The 9,938-nt window shown below is 42.7% G+C and overlaps 1 pseudogene; it reads right to left on the bottom strand.

Annotated features, from left to right (window-relative positions):
* The window catches only part of LOC101990200, a 15,721-nt pseudogene extending 10,023 nt beyond the window's left edge, over positions 1-5,698 (bottom strand).
* Between the last annotated feature and the right edge of the window lie 4,240 nt (positions 5,699-9,938).

The following is a 9,938-nucleotide window of genomic DNA, read 5'->3' as shown; positions in this document are numbered from 1 at the left end:
GAGGTTAAGAGCACTGACTGCTCTTCCAGAGGTCCTGAGTTCAATTCCCAGCAACCACATGGTGGCTCACAACCATCTGTAATGAGATCTGGTGCACTCTTCTGGCATGCAGGGATACATGCAGACAGAACACTGTATACATAATTAATAAATAAATCTTTAAAAAAAAAAAAAGAAGAGAGATCAAGGACCGAGAAAAGAAGGGGCCAGCCACTCAGCTTCACAACCAGCAGCAGAGTAAGAAAGAAAGGTTATACAGAAATAGAGAAAATTAAAAGCCTAGAGGAAAAGATAGACAGGATACTTTCAGTAAAGAAAAGCTGGTTAGAAGCAAAAGTGGCCTGGGCGGTGGAGGCAAGCAGATCTCTGTGAGTTCAAGGCCAGTATGGTCTATAGACCTAGTTCCAGGACAGGCTCCAAAGCTACAGAGAAACAGTGTCTCGAAAATCCGAAAAAGAAAGAAAGAAAGGAAGGAAGGAAGGAAGGAAGGAAGGAAGGAAGGAAGGAAGAGAGAGAAAGAAAGAAGCCAAGTTAAAACCAGGCATTTATAAGTAATAATAAGCCTCCGTGTGTGATTTATTTAGGACCCCAGAGTCTAAAAAGTAAAGAGAAAAACAACCAACAACATTTTGCCGTATGCATGCATGATGTATTTTTATATATTTAAATACATTTAAAATGCATTTTTATACATTTAAATAAAAATAAACCTGAAAAAAGATTTCCCCTCCCCCTTTCATTTCTTTTCTACTTATTTATTTATTCTGAGATGGGGTTTTGTTATATAGCCCACACTGGCCTTGAACCCAAGTAGCCTAGTTGACCTCAAACTCTAGGTGATATTCCTGCTTTAACCTCTCGAGCGCTGGGGTTACAGAAGAAACCCGCCATACCTGACTTTTGTTTGTTTTTTTTAACGGGGGAGGGGAATATAAAAATTCATGTAGCAGCCAGACGGTGGTAGCACAGACCTCTAATTCCAGCACATGTGAGTTCAAGTCTACAAAGTGAGTTCCGGGAGAACACAGAGAAACACTGTCTCAAAAAAACAAGGCAAAAGCAAACCAAAAATCATAAAACCAAACAAAACTAAACAACCAAAAAAAACCCAAGAAACGAATCCATATAGCTTAGCCAGGCTACATAGCTGAGATTCCTGTCTTCACCCCAGTAATGGGATTACAGATCCATGTTACCATACCCAGTTTATGTGGTAAGGGATTAACCCAGGACTTCATGCATGCCAGCATGAGCCACACCCCCAACCCCTATACTCAGCTTTCAGGAAAAATCTTCAATCTGTAAAATTGGGAAGAAAAATAGAAGTTCATACTAGTTTTACTGTTGAAACTCAAAACACTATTGAGAGGCTGGAGAGCTGGCTCAGCAGTTAACAGCACTGGCTGCTCTTCCAGAGGACCTGGTTCCTTAGAACTGAACCCAGCAATGGCTCACACCATTTTTTTTTAAATTTTTTTATTTTTTTTGTTTTTTGAGACAGGGTTTCTATGTGGTTTTGGAGCCTGTCCTGGAACTAGCTCTTGTAGACCAGGCTGGTCTTGAACTCACAAAGATCCGCCTGCCTCTGCCTCCCAAGTGCTGGGATTAAAGGCGTGCACCTCACACCATTTTTAACCCAACTTTATGGGAATCTACCACCCTCCCATGAATTCTGAACATATATACATAAAAAGAAAACACCCATACACATGAAATTAAAAATCTAAAAAGAACCAAAACCAAAAATAAACAAAAATATCATGATTAAAATTGAGCTGGGCAGGGGAGGCAAACACCTTTACTCTCTGAGTCAGCCTGGTCTACAAGAAAGTTCCAGGACAGCCAGGCTGCACAGAGTAACCCTGTCTGGAAAAACCCTTTCCTCCAATGTGTCTCTATTCCTAGTGTATTCAGATGGAGACCGCTGATCCCTAAGAGGCCAGGAGGGTCACTGGCAGTCTTACCTGCTGAGGCCAGGTTCTGGTAGTTCTCCAGCATCACCTCTCTGTAGAGGTCTCTCTGAGTTTGATCCATTATAGCCCACTCCTCTTGGGTGAAGTCCACAGCCACATCATCAAAGGTCACCGAGTCCTAAATCACATACATGCCAGCCTGAGTACATGTAACCAATGTTCATTATAGATTAAGACACAAGACCCAACTCTTGTTAGAGACCCGAGGACTTCCATTGTCTGCTTTAGGGGCTGGGGGTCTGGGAGATCTCCCTGTCCACGGTCACTGTCCATTTTCTATGGATGTATGGCTTTAGCGACCCTTCTCACAACTAAACAAACAGCCCATCTCTCTATTCCCTAACACTTGGTAAACAGGTTTGATGAGCAGTCTTTGGGTTGGGAGATACAGTTTAGTGGTAGAGTGCTTGTTGAGAATATTCAAGGCCCTAGGTTCAATTCCAAGCATAGAAAAAAAAAAAGAAAAGAAAAAGAAAAAATTATACTTTTTGTGTGTGTAAAGTGTATCCATGTGTGTACAGGTATTCAAATACATGAGTACATGTGTATTAGAGGCAAAAAGTCAATATTGGGCATCTTCCTCAATGGCTCTCAAACTAACATACTGAGGCAGGGTCTTTTATTGAAACCACTTCTCACTTAGTCAGCTAGTCTAACTAGCAGGCTCACTTAAGAGATCCTGGCTCTGCCTCCAGAGGACGGACAAGTTACTGAAATGAAATGCTACCACACCCATCTGGCATGTTCATGGGTGCTAGGGATTTGAACTCTGGTCCTCATACTTGCACAGCAAGAGCTTTACCTACTGAATCATCTCCAGTTTCAGGAATTTTTTACAAAAGAGAACTTGTTTCAGCAGGTGGATTTCTGTGAGTTCAAGGCCAGCCTGATCAACAGAGCTAGTTCTAGGACAGCCAAGGTTACACAAAAGAAACCCTGTCTTGAAAAACAACAACAAACCCAGAGATGGAGGAGGACTTGTTTCTTGGGGTTAGAGATGGATCAGTGGCTAAGAGCACTTGTTGGTCTTGCAAACGACCTGAGTCCCCATCCCAGCATCAACATGGGGGCTCATAACCATCATAACTGGAGTCTCCTAACTCCAGTCCAGGGTTTTTTTGTTTTTTTTTTTTTTAAATATTTATTTATTTATTATGTATACAACATTCTTTCTGTGTTGTGCCTGAAGGCCAGAAGAGGGCACCAGACCTCATTACAGATGGTTGTGAGCCACCATGTGGTTGCTGGGAATTGAACTCAGGACCTTTGGAAGAGCAGGCAATGCTCTTAACCTCTGAGCCATCTCTCCAGCCCCTAGTCCAGGGGTTTTAATGCCCTCTTCTGACCTCTGTAGGTACCAGACATGCATGTGGTACAGATATACATACAGGCAAAATATACACGTATTTTAAAACGAGCAAACAAAAAAGAACTTATTTCATTGAGGGGGGCAGGGTCCACCCACCACAGCACATATCTGGAGATCAGAGGACAATTTGCAGGCTTTAGTTCTTTCCTTCTGTCATGTGGGTTCATGGGAACTTAAGTCTTCAGGGTTTCCAGCAAATGTCTTAACTTGCTGAGCTATCTCACCGGCCCCAGCATTTTCTAGAAATGCTTACGTATCACCCAAACTGGTCTCTAACTTGCTCTGTAGCTGATGATGACCTTGAACTCTTGATCCCACTGTCTCTAGGAGGATGATTTTCGATTTCTTTTTTTTAATTTTACTTTTACTTAGGCGTATGTGTGCTTTTGTGTGCACACGTGTGCAGGTGTGCATGGAGGCTAGAGGAGCATATCAGGTCTCCTGGAGCTGGTGTTAAGCAAGTGCTGTACTAAGAGCTTTATTCTCCCCCACACACGCAGACAAAAAGGTATGCTCTTCCCTCTTAAAATTCCTTCAGAATACTTGGCAAAATAACAAACATACCAGTGTCCCCATGAGTATCAACATTAATCAGAAGTTATTAAGATCCTGAGTGGAATTTCAGATAACACTGCACCAGTAAGTGTGGGGCTACCCCACGGGAAGTACAACTGGGGTTCCAGCCTTGATTGCTGGCTCTGTGAAGTCTGCAGAGTCACGTCTACCTGGATGGAAACACTTGACCTGGTGCAGCACACTCGGCATTTTGTGAGGCAGTCTGCATACCTGATAAAAATCTCTCAGGTGGTGGACTACCATATTCTCTGCTCTTTTCTTTTCCTCAAGGCAGACTGGGTCAACAGGAAGAAGAGCACCTGGAAGAAAGAGAAGGTGTAAGAACCAAAAATTCCTATCTTTCTCCTCCACGTTCTTCAGTTCATTGACCCTAGTGTCAGATACACAAAATCCTATACACTTGAGGAAAATTAGATGCACACACTATTTCAAAAAATACTTTTAGGGCTGTAGAGATGGCTCACTGTTATAAGCACTTGTTCCTGCAGAGGACCCAGGTACAAATGGTGGCTGACAGCCATCCATAACTCCAGTTTCAGGATGTACAAGATACAAACATACATGTAAGAAAATATTCACACAAATAAATCAAAAATAATTTAAAAAGGAAAATACTTTTACATTTACTTATTGTATGTATAGAATTGTAGAAATGTTATACCACACACATGGAAAACGATAGCTTGGGAGACTCTGTTCTCTCCTCCTGCCATGTGTGTCTCAGGCATTGAACTCAGGTCATCAGGTTTGGCTACAAGTGCCTTTACCCACTGAGCCGTCTTGCTGGCCCTATTTATTTTCATCTTTTTGAGACAGGGTTTTACATAGCCTAGGTTGGCCTTGACCCCCTGATCCACTTGACTCTCAAGTGCTAAGATTATAAGCAGGCCCCACCATGCCTGTGTTGTAGTAGGAGCGGTGGGGCTGCGTCCCACCACCCAGCTAGCTTTATACCCGAAATAATTACATGGAAACTATATTCTTTTAAATACCGTCTGGCCCATTAGTTTCAGCCTCTTATTGGCTAATTCTCACATCTCGATTAACCCATTTTTAATAATCTGTGTAACACCACAAGGTGGCTTACCAGGAAAGATCTTAACCTGCATCTGTCTGGAGTGAGAGAATCATGGCAATTGCCTGACTCGGCTTCTTTCTCCCAGCATTCTGTTCTGTCTACTCCGCCTACCTAATTTTTTGTCCTATTAAAGGGCCAAGGCAGTTTCTTTATTAACCAATGAAATCAACACAAAAGACTCTACCCCATCATTTCCCTTTTTTCTGTTTAAACAAAAAAGAAAGGCTTTTACTTTAACATAGTAAGATTACATATAACAAAACAGTTATCAAGCAAGAATTAGTTACAATATTTATATCTATAATATCTTTTATCATACCTAAGGAAAACTATAACTATAACTAACCATTCGTCAACTCCATCAAAGACTCCTGAAGGATATAATATTACCTAAGCAAACAAGAAGTCCAAAACTCTAGAAATGACAGAGACATCTCGCTGCCTGTACAGTCACCCGAAGTTCCTCTGTACCGTTGGGGCATCCATCTTTAGCCTATAGACCCATAGTATCCAGCAGACTTTTTCATGAAGCAGGAAATTTTAAAGACAGTCAGTCATTATCTGCTGTGTCCTGCAGAATGTCTCGCAGACTCTTTCATGAATCAGAACCCCGAAAGACCATCTCACCTTTAGGCAAGTTCAGCAGTCTGCTCTCTGAGGGTTCTGTGTCCAATTTATGCATCAGTCCAGGCAAGAGCAGTTTCTTGCCCAAATGGCTAACCAACCCCATAAGGATCCTCTTTGATGCCCATCTTCCTCTTGAAGTAGATTGGTGCTGCCAGGAGCAGAGTGTCTCATTGTCATGAAAAGTCCTAAGTTATTAAAACATTAAATGCCATATTCTGTAGTCTTTGAAAGATATGACGAATGCCTATCTGAAATATATCTATGTACATCTAGAAAGTCTAACATGACTACAAACTTGACTATTATAGATGACTATCCATTAACAACCTATATACATTACATTTTTAAATGAATTACACAATACCATAATCAAGATTAGAAATATGTACATACATATAACAAAATTGACCTTAAAATCCATATGAATGCAAATTATTCATATCTATATCATATCCCCCTTTAAATGTAAAAGAACATTTATAAACAATATTTTGGAACATGGGCACAGTTTTTTCTCTCCAAACTGCTCTCTGCTGTATGGGGGCGCTGTTAATTAGGTCTTTTATGGTGTAACCTGTGTGCGAGGTTCATCTCAGTCGGCAGTTGAATGAAGTAATTTTTTGAGGGTGTTTACAGCAACCTTTCAGGAGGGTGCGGTCTATCATACTATATTGGGATAGAAGCAGTCAACAGAGTCTCATCCTCTGTGAAAACAAAAGAAGAAACTCCTTTCCAAAGCATCATATCCTTAGACCCAAATTCTGAAATCATAATACCCTTATATCCGTTCTGGTTTAGCTTGGCAGCCCATGTAATGAAATGTCTCTCTGTACTTAGCTCCTTCACAGTCAAAAATTCTAAAGAAACACAATGTACATAATCCAGACTCTCTGTGAATTTTCTATTTTTACGTGGCTTATTTTTATTTTTTTTAATCTATAACTATCTGTACTCTGTCTCTTTAAAGACTTTACCCTTTTTTTTAACATTAACTTTATTTTCTATATTCTTTTTCTTCTCTCTCCCAAGCCTACGTACACTCATCCAACATTGTGACCCATAGAGGTCTTTTATGTCTGAATTTGTCCTATTGTGACTCTGTAATTTTTTTACTATCCAGGAGCATTTCTTAAAATGTTAAGCATTTTTTTTTTTATTGAGAAAAGGAAAAAAAAGTTTCCGCCTCCTCCCAACCTTCCATTTCCCTCCCCCTCTTCCCACCCTTCTCCCCCTCCCCCCACCCTTCTCCCCCTCCCTCTCCAGTCCAAAGAGCAGTCAGGGTTCCCTGACTGTGGAAACTCCAAGGTCCTCCCCCCTCCGTCCCTGTCTAGGAAGGTGAACATCCAAACTGGCTAGGCCCCCACAAAGCCAGAACATGAAGTAGGATCAAAACCCCGTGCCATTGTCCTTGGCTTCTCATCAGCCCTCATTGTTCGCCATGTTCAGAGAGTCCGGTTTTATCCCATGCTTTTTCAGTCACAGTCCAGCTGGCCTTGGTGAGCTCCCAATAGATCAGCCCCACTGTCTCAATTGCACCATGTAGGGGTAATTAGCCTGTTTACTGCCAGTCTAAACCTCAACTGCCTTGTTGTTATGGTAATTATCCTGCCTGAGGTCAGCACAGTTCAGCATGGCAGAGCAGAGCTGGAGGCTTGTGACTGAATCAGTTGCGCCTCTGAGCTGCAGAGCAGCGGGCTGCTCTGGACGTTGGCTCCACCTCTCTCCAATTTGCTCTCTGGCCAGCTTAAGCCTGATCCCAAAGTCTGCTCAGGTGGGGAGCACAGGCATGGTCTCAGAGTACTTTATTCCCGATCCCAAGGGGGAACACAAACACCCAGGCCCACAAATGCACCATAGCCGGAGTTTGCACCAGCGGCAGGGCCCAGGAAGCTGCGTTTTAAAACCGTGCGTGGCTTTTTTTTTTTTAAGGCTGCCGTGTGAGGAAATTTTCTCTGCTGCACGCCACCCACAAACAGCAAAAAGCTGCGTTAAGTTCTCTCAGGTTTTATATGGATCCAGTTTAACACGTTGGAGCTCCACTCTGTTGTAGGAGGAGCAGTGGGTTGCGTCCCTGTCACCCAGCTAGCTTTACATCTGAAATAATTACATGGAAACTGTATTCTTTTAAATACCGTCTGGCCCATTAGTTTCAGCCTCTTATTGGCTAATTCTCACATCTCGATTGACCCATTTTTAATAATCTGTGTAACACCACAAGGTGGCTTACCAGGAAGATCTTAACCTGCGTCTGTCTGGAGTGGAAGAATCATGGCGACTGCCTGACTTGGCTTCTTTCTCCCAGCATTCTGTTCTGTCTACTCCGCCTACCTAATTTTTTGTCCTATTAAAGGGCCAAGGCAGTTTCTTTATTAACCAATGAAATCAACACAAAACAGAAGACTCTCCCACATCATGACTGGATAAACACATTACTGCCAGATAGCAGAGTAGCTCTAACTCATCTGATGCCAGGAAAAGAATCTGTAAGCCATGTAGCCCACCAGGAAGACTAATGGTCTCACTTTACATATACAGAAGCATCAGCTCAGAGAGATGAAGTCCTCACTCGCAGCATGCTGTTCTGTTCAGCCAGTGTGATCTACAAAAGCTCTATTCTTGCTTTGGAATGAGTTTATTAAGTACATAACAAACAAAAGCAAACAGAATTACATAGAGCAGATAGAAGGAAACATCAGACATATAGCAGAATATCAGCAAATCGCATGCTCAAAATATGTAGCAGACATTGCCTGGGGAAGCCACCCTCAAGCTGCGAGTCCCAGATGGAGCAAAGTGTCCCCTTTGGGTGTCTTCTGAACAATTAAAGAAAATGCCACAAATTCAAAGAAGTGTGTTTCCAGTGGTGCGCCACCTCTCTGCACAGTACCCAGCAAAGGGGCGTGTTAGAGTTGAGCACTGCTTAGATGACTGTAGAGCCAGCTGAGGTCTAGAATAGCTCACTAATCAGCTGGTGCGCTGTGAATGCTTTACCACGGACATCTGACTTCACGATCTCCACCGCATTTCTCCACCTTCCTAATCCCTCTCTCATGATCACCTTCTCTGGACGGCTCACACAATCTCTGCTCTGTTTCTAGATAACAGGATATGACAAATCCTCAGAGTCTTTGCAAATGTCATGAAAGCCTGAAGTGGAGACCTGAGCAAAGTGGAATGTGTGTGTTGAGATGGGCATGTGCTTCCCCTGGCACTTGTGTGGAGGTCAGAGGACAACTTTCAGGAATCCATTCTCTCCTTCTACCACAGAATCCAGGAACTGAACGCAGGCTGTCATATCTACACAGCAAGTATGTTTACCACGGGATCCAGGAACTGAACGCAGGCTGTCGTATCGACACAGCAAGTATGTTTTACCGAATGAGTCATCTCACCAGCCCAGTCTATGTCTTTAATGTTTGTGTGTATGTGTACACGTGTAAGCGTGAGAAAGACAAAGACTACTCCCAGAGCTGGAGTTAGGCTGTTTGCACAATACCCTGATTACTTCTATGCTGGGATCTGAACTCTGGCCCTCAGAGTTACACATCTAATGTTCTATCTCACTCTAATGGAGCACCCTAAGGTGAATTATCAATGGGAAAAATATCTTAGTGCGCTTGATCTAACCAGGCAGAAGCATGTGTATGTGTAGTCAATGCTGGGTATTTCTCAGGAGCTTCTCTATCTTTTTTATTTAATTTTTTGAGACAGGGTCCCACTGTACTACCCTGGAAATCTGTTGACCAGGCTGGCCTCAAACTCACAGAGGTCTACCTGCCTTTGCCTCCAAGCGCTAGAATTAAAGATGTGTACCACCATGCCCAATATCCACTCCCCCTACCCCAGACAGACTTTCTCTCAGTAGCCTTGGCTGTCCTGGAACTCACTCTGTACACCCGGCTATCTTCGAACTCAGAGATAACACCTGCCTCTGCCTCCCAAGTGCTGGGATTAAAGACGTGTACCACCACCTGGCTGTCCACTTAATTTTTTTTTTTTTTGAGACAGGGTCTCTCATATAACCGAGAGCTGACTGGCTACACTAGCTGGCAATCAAGCACCAGAGATTCCCATTTTCCACCTCCCTAGTGCTGGAATTCCATGCGTGTGCTACCATGCCCAGTGTTTTTATGTGGGAGTCAGGAATCTGAATTCAGGTCTTCATACTTGCACAAGCATGTTACTAGGCTGTTCTGTGACCTCCACATCTACTCAATTTCACACAAGTGAATAAATGTAAAAATAACGTAATAACCACAATAAATAATGTAAAAGACTTTTTCAAGGACAAACATGCCCAGAATGTGAAACCCTA

This window comes from Microtus ochrogaster, chromosome 5 (assembly GCF_000317375.1).
Source record: "Microtus ochrogaster isolate Prairie Vole_2 chromosome 5, MicOch1.0, whole genome shotgun sequence".
Classification (NCBI taxonomy): domain Eukaryota; kingdom Metazoa; phylum Chordata; class Mammalia; order Rodentia; family Cricetidae; genus Microtus; species Microtus ochrogaster.
The sequence above is the reverse complement of the archived record's forward strand: the minus strand, read 5'-3'. Positions and strand labels throughout refer to the sequence as shown.